Source organism: Bufo bufo, chromosome 10, assembly GCF_905171765.1.
Source record: "Bufo bufo chromosome 10, aBufBuf1.1, whole genome shotgun sequence".
Taxonomy (NCBI): domain Eukaryota; kingdom Metazoa; phylum Chordata; class Amphibia; order Anura; family Bufonidae; genus Bufo; species Bufo bufo.
Genome location: NC_053398.1, coordinates 89,535,035 through 89,557,781, shown reverse-complemented (window position 1 = coordinate 89,557,781; position 22,747 = coordinate 89,535,035). Strand labels below are relative to the sequence as shown.

Here is a 22,747-nt window from a genome sequence, read left to right as displayed (position 1 = left end):
ACACTCTGTGGTAGGGAAGCACCAGCATAGATGGAGGTTGAGGTGCCCTTGATGGCAGTGGTGTTTAGGGTGCTTGTGGCGGCTGGGTCCCTTGGTGGTATTTGTCGTGACGCCAGTACCGTTTATGGTGGTACAACCAGTTGTAGTGGTAATATTGAAGAATGAGGTAGACAGTGGTAGGATACAACTCACAACTTTTACTGTAGCTGGTTTTAGTTGCGGCATATACATCCAGATAGAATACAGTCTTTTGATATTTAGAGGAATTCTGTTGATCCACTGTTATTAGGTTTGGCTAGGTTCTGACTCCGGCTGTGGTTCAGTATAGGTCTTACTGGTAGGTGACTTTGCTTCCGGTCCCTTTTAAATCCAGTGTAGTTTGGTGAGGTTGCCCGTGGCTAAAGAATCCTTCAAAGGTCTTTGATGCCTGGGTAGTGGCTATTATCCTTTGGTTTTTAAGTCCTTTCTTTACTTTGTCCCTTCTTGGACTAGACTTTACTCCTGAGCAGACTTGTGCTTGATCTGCACACTCTCTAGCTAACAAAAGACTGAACACAGATAAGACCTGAGCTGGGCTAGATATCCCAGAGTGGTGCTATCCCCATCTAGTGGTGGGATGTATAAAGCACACTTGACCAGCCTATGAACAGGGATACAACAGGTGTTGTAATGCAAAATGACATGCAACTCAGTAATGACAATTACTGTAGTCGATTACTGCGGTCCACATGCGGTCGGGCTGCTCCCCCAATGAAAGACACGCCACAGTGTTAGGGGCTGAGCAGCTCCTCCAGAATTGCCACTATATTTCTCTGTTTCTGTCTTGTTAGATTTGAGTGTGTGTGCCTTTACTTGGCATTCTAACACTCTATTGCTCCTGGTAACCTCAATCACATGGTCTGGTGTAGGTGTGGCTCACAGTCTGGCTTGGTTCACATTGCACTACCGCAGTATTCATGCTGGGCTTTTGTGTGGAAGCTTGGCTGTGAGCTGAATTATATCACCCCCAGACCTTGTTCACACCATAGTTAGAGCAGCGGTTAGGACCCTCTGCCATGCTGAGTGACCGTGATGTGGTGCATGATGGGCTCCGATATTTTCCTGATAGGAATATATTGGCGAAAGTCTCAGTTTTTAATACCTGTATTTATGAATTGCCAGTATAGTCAGTAATATATCCGTTTGGTGCATTCTCTCCCTGTGTTTCGTATGATTATTTGCTATATTCTGTGTAGTTTGCTCTTGTGGTGCATGTGGACCGCGCCGACGTCCTCCATTGTATGCATATTTTGCTGGGGATAGTCGATTACTGCGGTCCACATGCGGTCGGGCTGCTCCCCCAATGAAAGACACGCCACAGTGTTAGGGGCTGAGCAGCTCCTCCAGAATTGCCACTATATTTCTCTGTTTCTGTCAGTAATGACAATGGAGCAATAAATTTGCAGTTTTTAAAGTAATTTTGCAGTTCCCACGTGTCCTTAGTGGGAAGTTGCATACCCCCATGGTAAAACATAAGTCGACCTCGACACATTTTTGACTCGATGTTGTGTCTTCCTGTAAGATATAAGATAAGGGAAAGCATGCATAGAAAATAATACCATAACTCCATTCTTGTACTCCTTGTAAAATGGGTTAGGCAAACATACAGTATGTCAGGCAACAACGAAATGTGACAAAAGGCTCTGGTTCTACGGATTGAGTTTCCTTTTGAACAGCTTCTTCTTGAAGAGTTTCTCCTTGAGTATCTTCCTTGAGACACAACTTAAGATGATTTTGATGTACTATACGTGATTTGTCCTCTTGGGTGATCTCATAAGTATCAGTCTCTGGATTGAGAATAGCGGTAATGGTGTAAAGTTTTCTCCCATTTGCTATCTAATTTGCTGGTACAATGATTGTTTTTTAACCACACACGATCACCAACTTTGAGAGGTTCTGCTTTGGCAGATTGGTTATAGTCTTTCTGTTGTTTTTCATGAGCATGTTCCATGCGTTGTTGAACAATTTCTTGTGCATCAATCAAACGTCTTTTGTGCTCACTCACCCAATCAGTTTTTGATAGAAGGTTGATTGCATCAGGTACTTGTACGCCCAAAGTATGATCAGCACTTAATGTACCTTGTCGGACAAACATAAGGTAGTAGGGTGTATACCCAGTAGAACAATGAATAGTGTTATTGTAGGTGTACATCAATTGAGGCAGTAGAGTAGGCCAATCATTTCTTGTAGCAGGTGGTACCGCTCTTAACATCTCAATTAAAGTTTGGATTATTTTTTCGCAAAGCCCATTCCCTTGAGGATGGTATGCTGTGGTCCTGATTTTCTGACAGTTGTGAAAGGTACACAGTTCTTGGAAGAGTTGCGACTCAAAGGCAGATCCCTGATCTGTAAGGATTCTTTCTGGGCATTCATATGGCAACAAGAAATGTTTCCAGAAAGCATCTGCAGTTGTTTTAGTGTCCTTGACAGGTACGGCTACAACAAATTTAGTATAATGATCAATAATGGTCAAAGCGTATGTGTAACCTTAGCGACGTGGTTCCAGCTTCACATGGTCAATTGCAACTATTTCTAGCGGTGTTCGGCTTACAATAGGATGTAAGGGTGCTCTTTGGTCATATTTTTCATTTCTTCTAACAGCACAAGTGGAACACTCTCGACACCACTTTTCAATGTCTCCTCTCATCCCGATCCAGTAGAATCTTCTACGGATGGTGGCTTCTGTTTTCTGCACGCCAAAGTGTTCTGATTGATCATGGTACATCTCTAGAATTATTCTTGCATCTCGGCGCGGTATTAAGATTTGATACAGACGATCCCAGGTAATTGGATCTAAGGTCCTTAATAGTAGGCCCTTTTGTAGAAAGAGGTGTTTTCTGTGTCTCCATAGTTTTGACAATTCTGGATCAGCATTCCTCCTGCAGATTTTTTATGGTGTTCTTCCGCTGGTGAAGAAATCTTGCAGTTCACCCAACACTCTGTTTTCATTTTGCAGCTTGACCCATCTTTCTTTGTGCACTTGAGATTTTGGATCCACTTGTTGTTGAAGGTTAAGGACCTTTTTCCCTTTGATGGTGATAATGTCTTAGTGGGCAAAATTTTTGTAGAAGGATGGCATTTCTACCTCTTCCCAAACATCTTCTTGTGTAGTAGGGTCTTCTTGGGTCGGCAGACGGGATAATGCATCCGCATTTTCATTTGCTTTTCCTGTTCTGGATTTCACGGTGAAATTGTAGTTAGCAAGGCGTGAGGCCCATCTTTGTTCTAATGATCCCAACTTGGTGGTAAGATGCGCTAGCGGATTGTTATCTGTGAAGGCCACGAATGGTGTTGCGGCAAGGTAATCTTTAAATTTCTCTGTAACAGCCCACACGAGTGCGAGGAATTCCAATTTGAAGGAACTATAGTTTTGATCGTTTCTTTCAGTACCTCTAAGAGATCTACTAGCGTAGGAAATGACTCTTTCTTTACCTTCTTGTATTTGTGACAAGACAGCTCCCAGGCCTTTCTTACTGGCATCTGGGTAAAGATGAAATGGCTGTTGGTAATCCGGATAGCCTAAGATTAGTGGCTCTGCTAACTTCTTCTTCAGGAGCTGGAAGGCAATTTCTCTTTCGGTGCTCCATTTAACGGGTATTGGAGATTTCTGATACCTTTTAGGATGTCCTCTCAGAAGTTCTAATATTGGCTCTGTAATTTGGGCAAAATGAGGAATAAAGCGTCTGTAGTATCCTGCGAAACTGAGAAAATGTCTCACTTCTTTCACCGTAGTAGGAGTAGGCCAATTTTGGACTGCGGCTATCTTCTCTGGATCCGGTTTAACACCTTCAGAGCTGACAATATGCCCTAAGTATTTGACTTCTGGCTTCAGTAGATAACACTTAGATGGTTTGACTTTGAGTCCATGTTTAATGAGGACTTGAAAAACTTCGGCCAGATGTTTCAAGTGATCTTCATAAGATTTGGAGTAGATGATGACATCGTCTAAGTACAACAGGACAGTTTCAAAAATTTTGTGGCCCAGACAACGCTCCATTAATCTTTGAAAAGTTCCGGGTGCATTGCAAAGTCCAAAAGGCATGAGAAGTAGATATCATAAAGCACTCCTGCCGTGCACTTTGTCAGACACTGACAGGCTCAAGGACTGGCCCACCTTTTGTCCTACATATTTGTGCAGGGCTGGTACTGCCTTTTGGCAAAGAAATTACGGCTTGGGACTCTCCACTCCGGCTCGGCACAAGCCATCAGTTCTCTGAAAGGTGCAGAGTCCACCACTTGGAAAGGGAGGGACTGCAGCAACTTGGCCAGGAGCACGCTCAGCTTCTGTGCCGTCGGACAGACAGCTCCCTTTGGCTGAGGTGGTGGAGCCTTGACTGCCTGAAATCGGGTGCGTGCCACTGGGTGATGCAGTGGTTGCTGCGGCAGGCTGGACCACCACATTGGAGACACAGTTCTCCCAGGCAACTTTATGGTGACGCTGCATATGTTGACATTGGCACCTTGGCTATGCTTCACCTTCTGCCCACATATTCGTCAAATTGCCATGTTCACCTCCTCTGGCGGCTTCACAAAATACTGCCACACCGCCGAGTAGGTGATTTTACCCCCAACACTCTGCACTGACTGACTGCTACCGCCGCTGCCTCCGTGAACCTCTGCATTACTACTTTCTGGGCAGGTAGTGGTCTACCTCAGGCATGTTTGGCTCCCGACCTCCCACTGCTGCCACCCTGCTGACTCCTGGAAATGCTACCAACTTGCTGACTCCGCCGCTGCCTCACGCGCAAGCTGCCACCCTCTACTCCAAATGATGATGAAGCCCCTTCGTCACCCGGCTCCCAATTTCGATTGGCTACGTCATCATCGAGTACTGTCTGCACGTCAGTGATGTCCTCCTCATCGGTCTCCAGCTCCCACACCACTCTCCTCATCACTACTTGCCCGCCTACCGGAGGAAGCGGCGGATATCTCCTCCAGATGATGGCTGGGGAACAGCTGCTGACTGTCCTCTAGTAGCTCGTCCTCGCTGTATAGTTGAGCTGAGCCCACAGCATGGCCAATAATACAATTTTTTTTTGCCACTAATACACTCCAGAAAAGGCTTTAGAACATATAACTTCACCGCTGAACGGCAAATAATATTTTTTTTTTTTGCCACTAATACATGCCAAAAAGGGCTGTAATTTTGTCACTTCATCACACAACGGCAAATGATCCTTTTTTTGCCACTAATACACGCCAAAAAAGGCTTTTGAACATATAACTGCACTGCTGAATGGCAAATAATATATATTTTTTGCCACTAATACACTCCAAAAAAGGGCTGTAATTCTGTCACTTCACCACACAACGTCTAATAAGCCCTTTTTTGCCATTAATACACGCCAAAAAAGGCTTTAGAACATATAACTGCACCGCTGAACGGGCAATAATACTTTTTTTTGCCACTAATACATGCCAACAAAGGCTTTAGAACTTCACTGCTGAAGAGCAAATATTATTTTTTTTTGCCACTAATACAAGCCAAAAAGGGCTTTAATTTTCTTACTTCACCACACAACAGCAAATAATACTTTTTTTGCCACTAATACACGCCAAAAAAGCTTTACATATAACTTCACTGCTGAGCGGCCAAAAAAGCTTTAGAACATATAACTGTACCGCTGAATGGCAAATAATTTTTTTTTTGCCACTAATACACGCCAAAAAAGCTTTAGAACATATAATTGCACCACTGAACGGCCAAAACATATAAGAACATATAACTGCACCGCACAAGGGCTAATAAGACATAGAAATATTTCCTAGTAATACAACCTGTTAATAGCTGTATCACACAGCACTTGTACCCCCAAAAAAGAAGAAAAAGAACGGTTTGCTAGAATTACAAAGGTATCATCTATTGCAAACCTGGAAGAAGCAGTATAATGGCAATTTGGATCTGCAGTCAGTGCAGCAAGGTGTAATAGAATTGTTCCTATTACCCAGGCTGTAACCTCCCTTATCGAACCCTGTTCTGCTTCAATACTGTGGAATAATTCCTCCCTATCCTTTCCCTACACTTCTAATAATCTTTCCCTGAACTTCTATTCAGCAAAAAAAAAGTTTTCAAGTCTTTCCTAGCACTTTCCCTAGAGTCTGCTAATGTCTCTCCCTGCACTAAATACACTGGAAAATGGCTGAATCCAAGATTGCTGAGGCTATTTATATGGCTGTGACATCACAGGGCTGTCTGGCTGCTGATTGGATGCATACATGGCATTGTGGGTGATCCCTCATTCCCAGAGTTCTTTACATCATGTCCTAACTTGTGCAGCAGCCATTTTAGGAAAAGACGTGATTCGTTACCACGAAGCATGAGGAAATTCGGATTTGGTGCAAATCGAATTTTTCCTGAAATTCGGATCTAATTCCACTTAGTCAACTTCGATTCGCTCATCTCTAGTCATAACCATGGAAATGAGCAGTGTATAATGTGATGGAAATATTAATCCAGCCAGCAAAGGAAGCAATATGGATAATAACAGTACATTAGTAAGTGCCTTGTATTAACTTTCTCTACATGATAAATGACACTTACCGAAGTGAGACAACCCCTTTAAGCTCTGATCTCAGATGAGGGAAAATAGATGAACTGACAATCCCATCACACAAGATGGATTCTTGTTTCAAAATCTGAGGAATGACTGACAAAGAGCTTTCTAAATATGGCATTTGCTTTAATATTCTTTGGACTAGTCCTAAATGTACAGATACTGCAACATTTGGGTCCCCATTTCTCCAGCTCACCAGAAATAAAGTTAATAACAGGATTATGTACCTGGAGCCATTGCACCCAAGATCACTTTAGCTGGCAAATTTTCTATTACAAACAGAGAACAAACCTCAGAATGCATATCACCAATGAGCATAGAGATATTAGGGTACAATATTTAATCAAACCGTTGGCCAAGGGTGTGGTATCTTCAACTGTGACTAGAGATGAGCGAAGTTATCAAAAATTCAATTCGGTTGCTTCATGGAAGTTCACAAAGAAACACGATTTGCGACAAATCACTTCGTCACGAATCGCATTCCATTGTATGTAGCGGGTGCAATGACGGGTAACAGCGATTGGGCCACCCCCCTTCATTGAACCCCTGTAATGCAGCGTCCAACGCTGATCGCAGCATCTGACCGTCACATTCAGGACTTTTAGGAGTTAAGAACAAAAAAATATATATACTCACTAGTGATGGACGAACATTGATCAACTGTTCGCGAACCGCAAGTTCGTGGCAGGCCCCATTCACTTTAATGGCAGGCGAACCTGAAAAACCTTCAGGTCATTATTGCAGCCACCAAATACTTACAAGACGTGCACTTATCGTCCCACAACATGGACAGTGACATACCAGAAGGGGATCAATGGCAGAAATTCCCACAAAAAATATGTATTTTATTCAGGGGCCATTTTTATGCGTCTTAAAGGGAAACTCTCAAAAATGTGGCCTGCTGGAGCCTAGAAATTTTTTATTTTAGGCCACGGGAGTACAGGCCCCAAAAATTAGGCATTCATCTGACAGAAAACATCAAGTGATTATGTGGCTGGAGGTATATTAGACAGTCATCAGATATAAATTTTACTGCAGGCCAGTACAAATAGATGTTAAATACATATGTTTAAAAGAACAAAAAATATAAAATTGGATTAAAAACATCCCCCCTCTTGAAAACCCCCCAAATGATAATAGTTGAAATTCGATAACACGTGGTCGTCGTCAAACAAGTGTTGAATTCCTCCGAGGTCCCAAACATTAGGCATTCACCGGACAGAAAAGAACAAGTAATTATGTGGTTGGAGGAACATTAGGCAGTCACCGTATAACAATTTTACTGTTGGCCAGTAAGATTACAGGACCCAAAAATTATGCATTCAATCTACATAAATTATCAAGTGATTATGTGGCTGGAGGTATATTAGACGGTCAATGGATATCAATTTTACTGCAGGCCAGTGGACTACAGGCCCCAAAAATGATTTATTCACCGTACAGAAAAGCACAATTGATAATGTGGCTGGAGGTAGATTAGGCGGTCACCATATAACAATTTTACTGTTTGCCAGTTAAATTACAGGCCCCAAAAATTATGCATTCACCGTACATAAATGGTCAAGTGATTATGTGGCTGGAGCAGTGGTGTACCTCTAATAGAAGCAGACCACGCAACTGCTATGGGGACGGTAGGGGAAGGGGGCCTGGCTGTGGAGGAAAAGCGCCGCCCCCTTATTACAATTGGCACAACAACTCCGTCCAGAGTCCTTGCCAGGGCCTCTGGCTCAGCCTTTCAGCTCCCCTCACTGTTTCTCCTGTGCACGATGTGCCCCAGCTTCCCCCCTCCCCTCCAGCAAGGGCCTCCCCTCCAGCAAGATCCTACCATGAGGAGATGCCTCCAGGCATCAGCCTGCACATGTCCTCAGGGGCTGCACTACTGAGGAGAGGTCAGTTTTCAGAAGCTACAGCAATATGTGCTGCTGCCATCAGAAGCCTCCCCAGTGCTCCTCTCCCCCACTCTGCTCCTCTTCCCGTCCCTGGCACACTGCAGAGTCCTCCTCTGCTGTTATGTAATCTATGTGCAGCAGTCGGGACAGAGGAAGGGGGGAAGAGAGCCTGCTGCACTGCCCAGCTGAGGAGAAGATGTCCTCCCATCAATCCTGACTGTTTACCCTGGAGACCTGTTCAGAAGGTAAGTGTGTGCATATGTACGCAGTGTAATATGTGTGTGTTTACATATCTGTACTTATGCCTGTGTAGTGTACATATGTATGCGATGTGTGTGTAATCGTCTAATGTACCTGTATATATGTGAATGACTGAGTAAATGTATATATGTGTGTGTGTACTATATGTACAGTGTATATGATGTGTGTGTGTATATATATACAGTGGGATGCGCAAGTTTGGGCAACCTTGTTAATCGTCATGATTTTCCTGTATAAATCGTTGGTTGTTACGATAAAAAATGTCAGTTAAATATATCATATAGGAGACACACACAGTGATATTTGAGAAGTGAAATGAAGTTTATTGGATTTACAGAACGTGTGCTATAATTGTTTGAACTAAATTAGGCAGGTGCATAAATTTGGGCACCACAAAAAAGAAATGAAATCAATATTTAGTAGATCCTCCTTTTGCAGAAATTACAGCCTCTAAACGCTTCCTGTAGGTTCCAATGAGAGTCTGGATTCTGGTTGAAGGTATTTTGGACCATTCCTCTTTACAAAACATCTTTAGTTCATTCAGGTTTGATGGCTTCCGAGCATGGACAACTGTATTTAAGTCACACCACAGATTTTCAATTATATTCAGGTCTGGGGACGGAGATGGCCATTCCAGAACGTTGTACTTGTTCCTCTGCATAGATGCCTTAGTGGATTTTGAGCAGTGTTTAGGGTCGCTGTCTTGTTGAAAGATCCAGCCCCGCCGCAGCTTCAGCTTTGTCGCTGATTCCTGGACATTGGTCTCCAGAATCTGCTGATACTGAGTGGAATCCATGCGTCCCTTAACTTTGACAAGATTCCAGTCCCTGCACTGGCCACACAGCCCCACAGCATGATGGAACCACCACCATATTTTACTGTGGGTAGCGGGTGTTTTTCTTGGAATGCTGTGTTCTTTTTCCTCCATGCATAACGCCCCTTGTTATGGCCGAATAACTCAATTTTAGTTTCATCAGTCCACAGCACCTTATTCCAAAATAAAGCTGGCTTGCCCAAATGTGCTTTAGCCCACCTCAAGCGGCACTTTTTGTGCTGTGGGCGGAGAAAAGGCTTCCTCTGCATCACTCTCGCATACAGCATCTCCTTGTGTAAAGTGCGCCAAATGGTTGAACGATGCACAGTGACTCCATCTGCAGCAAGATGATGTTGTAGGTCTTTGGTGCTGGTCTGTGGGTTGACTCTGACTGTTCTCACCATTCGTCACTTCTGTCTATCCGAGATTTTTCTTGGTCTGACACTTCGAGCCTTAACTTGAACTGAGTCTGTGGTCTTCCATTTCCTCAATATGTTCCTAACTGTGGAAACAGACAGCTGAAATCTCTGAGACCGCTTTCTGTATCCTTCCCCTAAACCATGATGGTGAACAATCTTTGTCTTCAGGTCATTTGAGAGTTGTTTTGAGACCCCCATGTTGCTACTCTTCAGAGAAAATTAAAAGAGGAGGGAAACAATTGACAATTGACCCCCTTAAATACTCTTTCTCATAATTGGATTCACCTGTGTATGTAGGTCAGGGGTCACTGAGCTTACCAAGCCAATTTGAGTTCCAATAATTAGTTCTAAAGGTTTTGGAATCAATAAAATGACAATAGTGCCCAAATTTATGCACCTGCCTAATTGTGTTTAAACAATTATAGCACACTTTCTGTAAATCCAATAAACTTCATTTCACTTCTCAAATATCACTGTGTGTGTCTCCTATATGATATATTTAACTGACATTTTTTATCGTAACAACCAACGATTTATACAGGAAAAGCATTACGATTAACAAGGTTGCCCAAACTTTCGCATCCCACTGTATATAAAGACAGCTTATTCCGTACTTTTGACAGTCTCTAAAGTTGACACATGCTTGCGGGACACAGTTTAGAGCTTTACCTCTACAGTTGAAATGTGGGCCCCTCGAATCTATTGCTAGGTGAGCACAGCCCTATAAACCAGTTTCCTCTTTCTATAAGGAGATAATGAAAATGCAAGATTCTCCACTCCGGTGATCACTTGAGCATTGGTCCCTGGATATTCCTGGCCTGCAGGCGTCTCACCTGGAGGAGTTGGGCTCTGTGTGGAGAACCAAAGTAATTGGTGTCCGAGACCAGCTCATTCAGATGAAGTGGATACACGGGGTGTATCTGACCCCAATGCTCCTGCTCCACATGCGTAGACTACAGGATGCTTCATGTTCAAGATGCGGAGAGTCGAGAGGATCCTTGTACCATATGATATGGGCGTGTCGCACTATGCAGCTGCACTGGGGTCGGATATGCACTTTCATTAATACGAAGCTGGGTCTCCCGGGGATCTGTTCCCCTATAGTATGCTTACTGGGACTTGAGGTAGATGTGATCCCCACTAAATATGGCAGAAGACGTTTATTAATGTTTTATGGAAGAAAGACTATTCTCCTAAACTGGAAACCACCTAAGGCCCCTACTCATAAATGCTGATCTCAACATGTATAAGCTAACATACTGTACACTACTAGAGGAACTCCAGACTGCTTTGAAAAGATCTGGGACGTTTGGCTACATGCGCAAAACCTGGTTTAAGTATTGAGTTGGGTGGGGCAACGGGGTGCTCCCTCTCTAATATTGGACTTCTCGTGTAATTGATTACTGCGATACCTGGGCTTGCTGTCTTCAATAATGTCTAATGTTCTTTCTTGTTTTATTTCATCCCGGTTAGGATGCTGATGTACTGTGAACTAAAAAGTGAATAAAATAAATACTATTAAAAAAAAAAATTGTGGCGACAGCCACCTCGTGGGTCCATCTACCGGCCACCGTTGTTAGAGACATCAGCACGGTGGGGTAGATTTTTAAGTGATCTAGAGACTCTGGGGAACCTGTTGCACACAGCCTCCTGGCATATATAGCGACTGACGATAGCCATAGTCCATGGGCTCAACCCGATGGGGACAGTCAGCCCTTACATAGCCAAGCTCCTGACACCGCCAGCAGACCATCGGAGCCAGGTCCTCCATGGGTACATCCCAGGCGGGTTTTATCGGCTCAAATCTCCGGGCCTGCTGTGGAGATTTCCGGGGTTTCTTCATTCTCCAAATTCTGCAAGTCTTCCATTTCAGTATTAGATAGATTAGAGAAACGAGTCTCATTAGCACCCAACTTTTCAAGATCGGATACAACCATTTGCAGAAAGATATCAATATGATCAGAACGAACTAGAGGGGGCAGTCTAGTGCTTCTAGGACATAGGTCTGTTAACGGATCTTCTACCAATTTCCTGGAGATTTGCTTCCAAACAGCTCTAGATCAGCAAAGTCAGTCTCCCGGATACCCAGTTCCTCACAGGTGTACCTATTGGTACTGCTGCGGTTTTATCTTTGTCCTGATCAGTCAAAAAGACTGAACTGAAGACATCCTGATGCATCCTGAACGGATTGCTCTCCATTCAGAATGCATGGGAATAAAACTGATCAGTTTTTTTCCGGTATAGAGCCCCTAGGATGGAACTCTATGCCGGAAAAGAATAACACTAGTGTGAAAGTACCCTAACTTATAAATATGGGGTCATAAACAATATATTAACACATTAATGAAAATATTTATGTAAAATATATTCACTGTTTAATCCTTGTCGCACTCTGTTAATATTGCTAGGAGTAGGGTTCCCATCCCATAGTTAATATATAAAATAAACTCCAGCACGAAATGCACTTTGATTGTTGTTTATTGACACGGCCAAAATACACTAGCAGCAGTAATTATCAATAAACAACAATCAAAGTGCATTTCGTGCTGGAGTTTGTTTTATATATATATATATATATATATGTAAAATATATTCATTTATTTAAATGATGAGAAGCAGACAACAAAAAAATCTTGAAGTATGATTTGACTTACTTCATTTTTGAGCTAACTGCCCTATCCCTTTGTCTTCTGTTTTTATACCAGTTAGTAACTTGTGTGGGACGCAATCCAGTCATGTAGGAAAGATGCCTCTTTTGTGCTGGACTGGGATATGGATTTCGAAGATAACACTCTCTTAGCAGTTTCCGGGTGTTTTCCTAGTAAAGTATAGCAAGTACATAGCTATATATACAGTATGTAAATTAGGGATCGACCAATTATCGGAAGTACCAATATTATCGTCCGATATTAAGGATTTTGCACATTATCGGTATCGGCATCTAACCTTGCCGATATGCCGATAATGCGTATAAAGCGAATACTAGTGAGCGCTAATGGAAGAGCTCACTAGTATGCATCGGGTTCCGGGAGCAGGGAAGAAGCGCAGCAAGCGCTTCCGATACTCACCCTCCCTGGTCTTCTTTGATGGGGCCCGCACTGCACTGTCCTGACCCCATACAGCGTCTGATGGGAGTTAAAGTCTGATCTGAGGTTCTGATAGGAGTTAAATAAAGTCTGATCTGAGGTCTGATAGGGGTTAATTAAAGTCTAATCTGAGGTCTGATAGGGGTTAATAAAGTCAGTGAGAAGGGGGGATGGTGTGGAAATTGGCATTATGCACTAGTATATTATAAACGTAAATTATAAATTGACTACCAACTAAGTGCTTTATTAACCACCTCCCATCCGCACGTTGACTATAAACGTCCGGTAGGTGGTTCTCTATCTCTGAATGGACGTTTCTGATCGTCCATTCAGAGATCGCAGCTGCACGCTAATCGTGCAGCTGCAGATCGGGTTGCCCGCTGTCAGTGACAGCAGGGCAACCCTTAGAGAAGGCAGGGACAGTTCCCAGGTGTCCCTGCCTTCTAGATCACTGTATACACAGCGCTCACCGAGCGCTGTGTATACAGTGCAGGAAGTGCTATGCGCTTCCTGTTCCGGCCCAGCGGTGATGTGACCGCCGGAGCCGGGTGAGTGCAGGAGCTGTCGGGTATTTCACATACCTTGATCAGCCCTGCACTGAGGCTGTACAGCGCAGTATACCGCCGTACAGCCTCTCTGGGGGGTGTATTTCCCCTGTAACTGGGGCTACTATGTCAGCCCCAGTTACAGGAGAAATCAATAGTGAAAAAAAAAATGAAGTTAAATGTCCTCCAGAGGTCTTGTATGACCTTACGGGGGTCGAAAAGTGTAAAAAAAATAAAAAATTGTTAAAATAAAAAGTTTCACATGTAAAAAAAAAAAAAAAAAAAAGTAAGGAATACCATTTTATTTTTTTTATAAAAAGAAAGAAATAAAACACACATATTTGGTATTGCCGCGTCCGTGACGGCCGGCTCTATAAATATATCACATGATCCAACCAGTCCGATAAACACCATAAAAAAAAAAAAAACTGTGTCAAAAAAAGCTATTTTTGTCACCTTACATCAAAAATGCTATTATTGTGTTAAAGTGAAATAAATAAAAAAAGTATACATATTAGGTATCGCCACGTTCGTAACAACCAGCTCTATAAAAATATCACATGACCTAACCCCTCGGGTGAACACCGTAAAATTTTAAAACTGTGTCAAAAAAAGCCATTTTTGTCACCTTACATCACAAAAAGTGCAACTCCAAGTGATCAAAAAGGCATATGTCCTACAAAATGGTACCAATAAAACCGTCACCTCATTCTGCAAAAAATGAGCCCCTAAATAAGAAAATCGCAAAAAAAAAAAAAATTTTGTTTCAAAAATGCTATTATTGTGTTAAAGTGAAATACATTTTAAAAAGCATGCATATTAGGTATTGCCGCGTCCATAACAACCAGCTCTATAAAAATATCACATGACCTAACCCCTCGGGTGAACACCATCAAAAAAAAATTTAACTGTGTCAAAAAAAGCTATTTTTGTCACCTTACATCACAAAGAGTGCAACACCAAGTGATCAAAAAGGCGTATGTCCCACAAAATGGTACCACTAAAACTGTCACCTCATCCCGCAAAAAATTAGCCCCTACATAAAAAAACATTTAAAAAAAATAAATAAACTATAGCTCTCAGAACATGGACACATTAAAACATAATTTTTTTGTTTCAAAAATGCTATTATTGTGTAAAACTTAAATAAATAAGAAAAAGTAACATATTAGGTATCACCACGTCCGTAACGATCTGTTCTATAAAAATATCACATGACCTAACCCCTCGGGTGAACGCTGTAAAAATAAATAAATAAAAATTGTGCTAAAATAACAAATTTTTTGGTCACCTTGCCCCATAAAGTGTTATAATGAATGATCAAAAAAAATCATATGTACCAAAAAATAGTACCAATAAAACTGGCATCTTATCCCCTAGTTTCCAAAATTGGGTCACTTTTGGGGAGTTTCTACTCTAAGGATGCATCAGGGGGGCTTCAAATGGGACATGGCATCTAAAAACCAGTTCAGCAAAATCTGCCTTCCAAAAACCATGTGGCGTTCCTTTCCTTCTGTGCCCTGATGTGTGCCCATACAGCAGTTTATGACAACATGTGGGGTGTTTCTGTAAACCGCAGAATCAGGGTAATAAATATTGAGTTTTGTTTGGCTGTTAACCCTCGATGTGTTAAAGAAAAAAATGGATTAAAATTGAAAATCTGCCAAAAAAGTGAAATTTAAAAATGTGATCTCCATTTTCCTTTAATTCTTGTGGAACGCCTAAAGGGTTAACAAAGTTTGAGGGGTGTAGTTTCTACAATGGGGTCATTTATGGGGGTATCCACTATGTAAGCCACACAAAGTGACTTCAGACCTGAACTGGTCCTTAAAAAGTTTTGGCAATTTTTAATCTAAAATTCTAAGCCTTCTAACGTCCTAAAAAAATAAAATGACATTTCCAAAATGATGCCAGCATAAAGTAGACATATGGGGAATAATAAGTAATAAATATTTTATGAGGTATCACTTTCTGTTTTAAAAGCAGAGAAATAGAAATTTAGAAAATTGCTAATTTTTTTAAATTTTTGGTAAATTTGGGATTTTTTCATAAATAAAGATGAACTATATTGACTCAAATTTAGGACTATCATGAAGTACAATGTGTCACGAGAAAACAATCTCTGAATGGCTTGGATAAGTAAAAGTGTTCCAAAGTTATTACCACATAAAGTGAGGTATGTCAGATTTGCAAAATTAGGCCTGGTCAGGAAAGGGGCAAATGGCCTGGATGTGAAGTGGTTAATTTATAATTTACCGTACATTTATAATATACTAGTGCCAAATGCAAATTTCCACCACCTCAGTAACTACCAATTAATATATTATATTATAATATATAAAATATCGGTATAAATTATCGGCTATCGACCTGAAAGTTCACCGATTATCGGTATTGGCTCTAAAAAATCAATATCGGTCGATCTCTAATGTAAATATATATATAACTTGTATGCATGAGACAAAATGTCAATAAATTGCACTCTTTGGTATGATAATATTGTAGCACAGATACTTTTTTGATAACTTACCTTCAGGCAGTGTGCTGCCCCGTTTACTTCTCTAGCTGATTTGATTGTGTTCCTTTCTTCTCTAGGTGGAAGAGTAAAGCTGATTGCCTCCATATTTGCATATATATTTGATAAATATGGTGGCAGAGACCATAGAAAGAGAGCAAGGTGATCCATTTCTCCAACAGCATGCAGAGTGGAGCAGATTTGTCTGATCTGCCCAGGGGAGAAAAGAGATACATGTGGAAACTGCATAGCCATATAGCTACAATTATCAATACAAATATGGAAAAGAGCAACGGGAGATAATAAAATGAGAGCAGAGACTGGGTGAGAAGAATGGCATGAAAGGTATCTGCAGTGTGAGACTACAGAATACACCTAAGCAAAAAAGGCAGTACTCATTCAAGTATGCAAGGCAATCTCATAAGGTTGAAAAGCAATGAAGAAGAAAACAAAATAGTTTATGGGATTAACACAAATAGATCCAATTTAAAAACAGAAGAGGGTAGTACAGTGTGTGATTAGTCCAACAGATAATGTGAAGTATAAGTCTATGAACAATACAGGCTTGTGTGTGTATATATATATTTATATATATATATATATATATATACACACACACACACACACACACACACACACAGTATATTTATAGCATGTAGAAGGGATCACAGCACTCCAGGGATGTGACAAAATAGACTTATTCCTCTGTATCCATAAGGCTACTTTCACATCTGCGTTTTTGTTTCTGGTTTTGAGATCCGGCAGAGGATCTCAAAACTGGAGGAAAACGCTTCAGTTTTGTCCCCATTCATTGTCAATGGGGGCAAAACTGAACAAACCGGAACGGAGTGCACCAGAATGCATTCCGTTCCATTTTGTTGCATTCCCATGCTGGACACATGAGAGAGAAACATAGAAATAGGACAGCACCACTTACTGACACATATTAGTCCATGATTTAGCGCTAAATGATGGACTAAAATATGTCAGTAAGTGGTGCTGTCCTATTTCTATGTTTTTTTCAGCATTGTGGGCCTGAGGACAAGCACACTGGCCACTGAGTAAATAGGACTGGTTCCTTGGTTTTTACTGTGGATGATTGCGGCAACAAGAATATGGATTCACCAAACAGCTCTGTTTATTCAAGTGAACAAATCTCACACATCCTGAGTGGGAATGACGAGGAGGGAGCCTTCTTGAGTAAACCAACAGTGGACCTGGTTAAACGGAAGTGGTAGAATGATAAGAAACAGCTCATTAATAATGAATTTTACCAATCTACCTTCAGGGAATATTATAAAGCTGAGCGTATACCACGAGGCTTGAGAACCCATCTGAGACCAATCCTGTGCCCAAATAATCCGGAATTTCTGAATAAGTTCACGGTTATAGCGAACCGTTTCTCAATGGACATGATGTTACTCAATATGGAGTTGTTGCAAAATGATTTAATCCACATCAAGAGGAGAGTTAAAGATTATGGGAGTCAGCTGAAGACACTGCTCAGTGACCAGAATTTTTTGAAATTAATAGAACAATCTAAGATAGATCTGAGTAAATACCGTCTTAATATTGAGGAAACAAAGAGACAGAAATGGTTCAGAGACCAGGAGGATTATACTGTATAAAATGAAAAGTTTATAAAAAAATCCAGACAGACAATAGGAACACCATGACCCAGCGAAAACGCAGAGCACAGAGACCCACAGGACGTCGGGTAGACCTTACTGATACGGATTCCTCAGGAGGCCAGGGAGAGGACATAGGTTTTTTAGGGGTAGGTACCTCAAGAGAACCAGGAGAACGAGAAGGGGAGGACGCAGGTACCAGCACAATGGACTAGAGTCTACAATTGCCCGCAAGACACACTCAATGAGACCGCCCATGGGAAACAAGACCTCTGTGTCACAACACCGGAAAATAGGCGTACAGGGGAAATGATCATGAATGGGACTTCACATGTGGTAAATATCTCTTCATATGAATTAACATTAACACATGGTGAAGTAATGTTGTTAAATAAGGGGTTGTCCTTCTGTCTATTAACTGACATTGACTGGTTCCAGAATGAAATTGATTTGTTGAATTTTTTTAGACGGATTAAGCTGAGAGTGTTCTTTAATAATCAGGAGCCCATGGTCAGGCCCAGTCCAGGGACCTCTGTAGATGTGGAACACAGTATGCTAACACTCACGGAGTTGGGCCTACATCTTAAAAATGATTTTGAACCTCCTCTTAATCATAAGGCAGTTGACACCTATGTTTCGTTGGTCAGATCGGATATCATGAAGTTGAGGAAGCATAAACATGATAAACATGGTTCCAATCTGACCAGGGATGAGGGTGATGCTCTCCTCTCTCTCAGTCGGCGCAAGGAATTAACTATCAAAGCGGCTGATAAGGGAGGAGCGATAGTTATCATGGATACGCACAAGTATGTCGCTGAGATTAGGAGCCAATTACAGGATAGGGAAGTGTACAAACCGGTAAATGTTGATCTAAAGTTTAAAATTATGAGAAAGATTAAAATCTTGGTAGACAATGCCTATGCCAATAATATTATTGATGGGAAATTGCATTATTTTCTCATACAGCAGCATCCGGTGACACCAATACTGTATACTTTGCCCAAAATCCACAAAACTTTGTACAACCCGCCTTGTCATACGCGAGGGACACGACCGACTTCCTAAACAAATTGGGGAATACTACATTAAATATGAGTGATAGGTTGGTGTCCTTTGACATAGTAAGCCTATATACCAGCATTGAGCATGAACGGGGTCTAGAGGCGATACAATGGGCATTAGGGCTCACAGACTATCCGACGGAGTTATGCGATTTTGTGTGTTCCCTGTTGGAAATATTGCTGACCTGCAACTACTTTTGTTTTGAGGAGGAGTTTTATATGCAGTGTCGGGGGACCGCAATGGGGTCCAATATGGCCCCAACATACGCAAACATATACATGACGTATGTGGAGGAGTCATTTATATACCCATCCGCCCTTTACCAACATGTGAGGGGGTGGATGAGATATATAGATGACATCTTCCTAATATGGATGGGGACAGATGTTGATTTGCAGGTGTTTCATGACTTCTTGAACAGTATTCATGTGAAACTTAAATTTACGAGGGTGGACTCTACACATTCCTTACAGTTCCTTGATACTTTAGTTTACGTGACAGCTGACGGCCTAAAGACAGACCTGTATGTGAAACCAACGGACCGGAATAACATGCTGAGGTTCGATAGTGCCCACACTAAGGGTATGTTGGAATCTCTCCCATATAGCCAGCTGCTTAGGACGAGACGCATTGTTTCGGATGAGAAGTTGGCAGATGCCAGACTACGGTAGGCACGATCGCAGCTATTGAACACACATAATAAAAAGATGGATAGGAAAAGGGTACCATTTGTATCTACATTTTCAACAATGAGTGGACAGATAGCAGGAGTACTTAAACGTAATTTGCAGATCTTAGCACAGTCTTTTTCAGACATAGAGGAATTTCAGTCCCCACCCCTGATGTCCTACAGGAGGTCGAAGAACTTAGGTTACAGCCTTATACATTCCGAATTACAGAGCCCAAAGGTGATGCAGAGGATTAGGAAGGGTTGTTACCCCTGCCTTAACTGCTGTAATTGTAACAGTATGCTGAAGGGGGGTGTCTTTTCCCATCCCCGTTACCGGTAAGCAATACAAGATCAGGGACTTTTACACCTGTTCCTCTGATTTTGTTATCTATATGTTACAGTTGTATGTGGGTGAGACAACGCAAGCTTGTATATTGAGGATAAATCAACACCATTACTTTATCCGGAAACTTTTTGTGAAGAGACAGATTCAAACTGGTAAACTTGAGGGGGAACTTCCAGTGCCGGAACACTTTTATAGGTGTAGACACAATGTGGCACAGTTGAGGTTCAGAATCATTGATGGTATTCCCCCACTATGCAGAGGGGAAATCAGGAACGGCTACTGAAGCGTTTTAGAACTTAAGTGGATCTTTAAGCTTGATACTGTTGAACCCAAGGGTCTCAATTCAAGGTGGGCTCCTTTTTTTGAATGCCATACAGGATTTTGGACAATGTTATTGTTTTTAATGTAACAAAAGTGAGATTACCCGATGGTATTTTGTGTTGAAATACATTAATAATTTTTTTCTCTTTATATATTTCACAGGTATTTTGGTGTATTACACGTCAGAGCTATAGAACTGTGTGCAGATGCGGACGGATGCAATCAAGGCACCGGCTACTTGAATACACCACTTGACCGCTGGACTTATGAAATGGGGGACTGTATTATTTGTATGTATTTTTCTACTGGGGGACCCCCTTGCCCCCCCTTTTTACCTAGTGGTTGACAAGTTGATCGGGTGGAGTAGATGCCTTCTTGTGGGTATTGTCTTTGGGGTAACTCAGGATGTGATAGGGACGGCACTAGTTAATCCATAGTGGTGGACTGATTGAGTGGTACCTTGTATGAAGGGGACATAGGCAGGGGAGGGGTCCTTACCACAAATATAAAGGAGGCTGTACCCAGACGTTGCCTGAACAAGGGCAACTTACCTCCCTATTGAGGAGATGCCTCAGCCTTTTGGTTTCCCCGATGTGAATGGTTTAGGCAATTTGCCGTAATGCAGTCCCCGGAGGTGGGAGTCATTGGGGTCTGCGCTGTTAAGTATTTGGTTCTCTATTTGGTCCTCTGGACATTTATGTGCCTTCTAAGCCCCCTCCCCCTCTCTTGAGTTTGGGGTTTTGCACCCGAGAGTCCCCTTACCCTTAATACCTGGTGCTGTCTCTACCACTGGGTTAAAGTGGTTGTGCATATATGGGGGTCATTCTTTAGTTATACTACTAATGTAGCCCCATGCATACCCAGCGGGGTCAATATAGGAATGGGTACCATTGTTTTTGATGGACCTTTCTGTATAGCTGGTCCTTGTTTGTAGGTACATCAGATGTTGTCTGCTATGTATATAATTCTCTCCATAATATTGGGTCAGGCGAGGGAGAACAGCGCACTCAGATTGTATTTATATATGAGAAACATTTATCTAATGGATCCCTGATGTGTTTGCAACGAATACATACAGGTTTGGAGCAGGTCCGGAGGTTGCCTAGTTAACAGGACACATGTGAGCATGTGACAGATCAGGTGACTGACATCGCCTACAGCGTCTTGATAATGGCCTCCAAGTACGGACACGTGAGCGGATGTAGTCTTGGCTTCGGCCACACTTCAATATACGTAAGCCGCGTAGGCGCAGTAACGTGCCTGGGATGCTGTTCTTCCCGCTTGATTAAGTTGACTATTCTTTTGTTCAGCTCTGATGTAAGTATTAAATAATGTATGCACAGATTTGATTCTATGTGGAAAATATACAATAGTGTCACTGGGGTTTGATGTAATGGTAGTATTGTGAAAGGGGAGGGGTTGACCTTCTCTTGTGGTAATTGTCCAACCAATCCCTATTAAGAGGGGTGTATATGTATTGTTCACTTGTATTATTAATTTGTAGCTTGAAAAATATTTTTTGGGTCGAAACGTTGCTTTTGTTCGGTGTTAATAAATACACGATTGGATTGAAGATTGGAGTGCTACTTTTTTTTCTAACCTCTTTCGGACACATGAGAGAGGCGAGAGAAATTGAACATGCCAGATCGGGCATAAAAAAACATGTAAGTCAATGGTGCCGTATCCGTTTTTTTCAGACAAGAAAATTGACTTGCAATGCCTATTGACTTACAATGGTATTTGATGCCAGATCTGGCATGTTCATTTTCAATATAATACTGTCACGCTCGTGTGTGAGAGGAAAACACCACACCGAGCGTAGGAGGGAAAAGGGGATACCAGAATAAGGCCTGGAAACTAGGGAAGGAAAATGGACACCTCCTAGAGAAAACCCTAACTCCAGTCGTGACAGACTACTAGTATGAACAAGCCCCAAAGGTAGGCAAGTTCATACACTGGATACCTAGAATCCTATCTCACCCTATAGGACCCTGGAACTAATGTCAGGACTACCTGTTCCTCCAAAGGGAAGGAAGAACAGGAGTCTCCCTAAGGCCTAATGACAAACAACATGGAAAGACAACACACACATATAAATAAACAAAAAACAAAAGGGAAAGGAAACACTTATCTTCAATGAAGCTTTGGTAGCACCAGGAACTCAGCCGAGAACCAAACACAAGCTAACCACAAGTCTAACAGAAGCTATAAACCACATTGCATAGTGGGAGAAACAACAATAAATATAGGTAAAATGACCACAAAAGCCACACCTGGGGAAAGAAGGTGTGGCAAGCACCAGAAACAGATGTCCTTTGATCCGGAAAGGTAAACACAGATGTGAAAGTAGCCTAAAAATGCTATGTTTCAGCTCCTACCTGGGGCTTTTTTCAAGCTTGATCAAGGTCTGGTCTAGTGCTACTGTCTGCATCTTTTGTTTATATATATATATATATATATATATATACACTCACCTAAAGAATTATTAGGAACACCTGTTCTATTTCTCATTAATGCAATTATCTAGTCAACCAATCACATGGCAGTTGCTTCAATGCATTTAGGGGGGTGGTCCTGGTCAAGACAATCTTCTGAACT

The 22,747-nt window shown here is 41.9% G+C and overlaps 1 long non-coding RNA gene across 1 annotated transcript in view; it reads right to left on the bottom strand.

Annotated features, from left to right (window-relative positions):
- LOC120980771 overlaps positions 1-16,179 on the bottom strand; it is a 40,344-nt gene extending 24,165 nt beyond the window's left edge. Inside the window, exons 1-2 of the long non-coding RNA XR_005774573.1 lie at positions 16,138-16,179; positions 12,631-12,794 (exon numbers count right to left, since the gene is read on the bottom strand). This is a non-coding gene — a long non-coding RNA (uncharacterized LOC120980771). The remainder of the gene's footprint in view (positions 1-12,630; positions 12,795-16,137) is intronic.
- Positions 16,180-22,747: the final 6,568 nt, after the last annotated feature.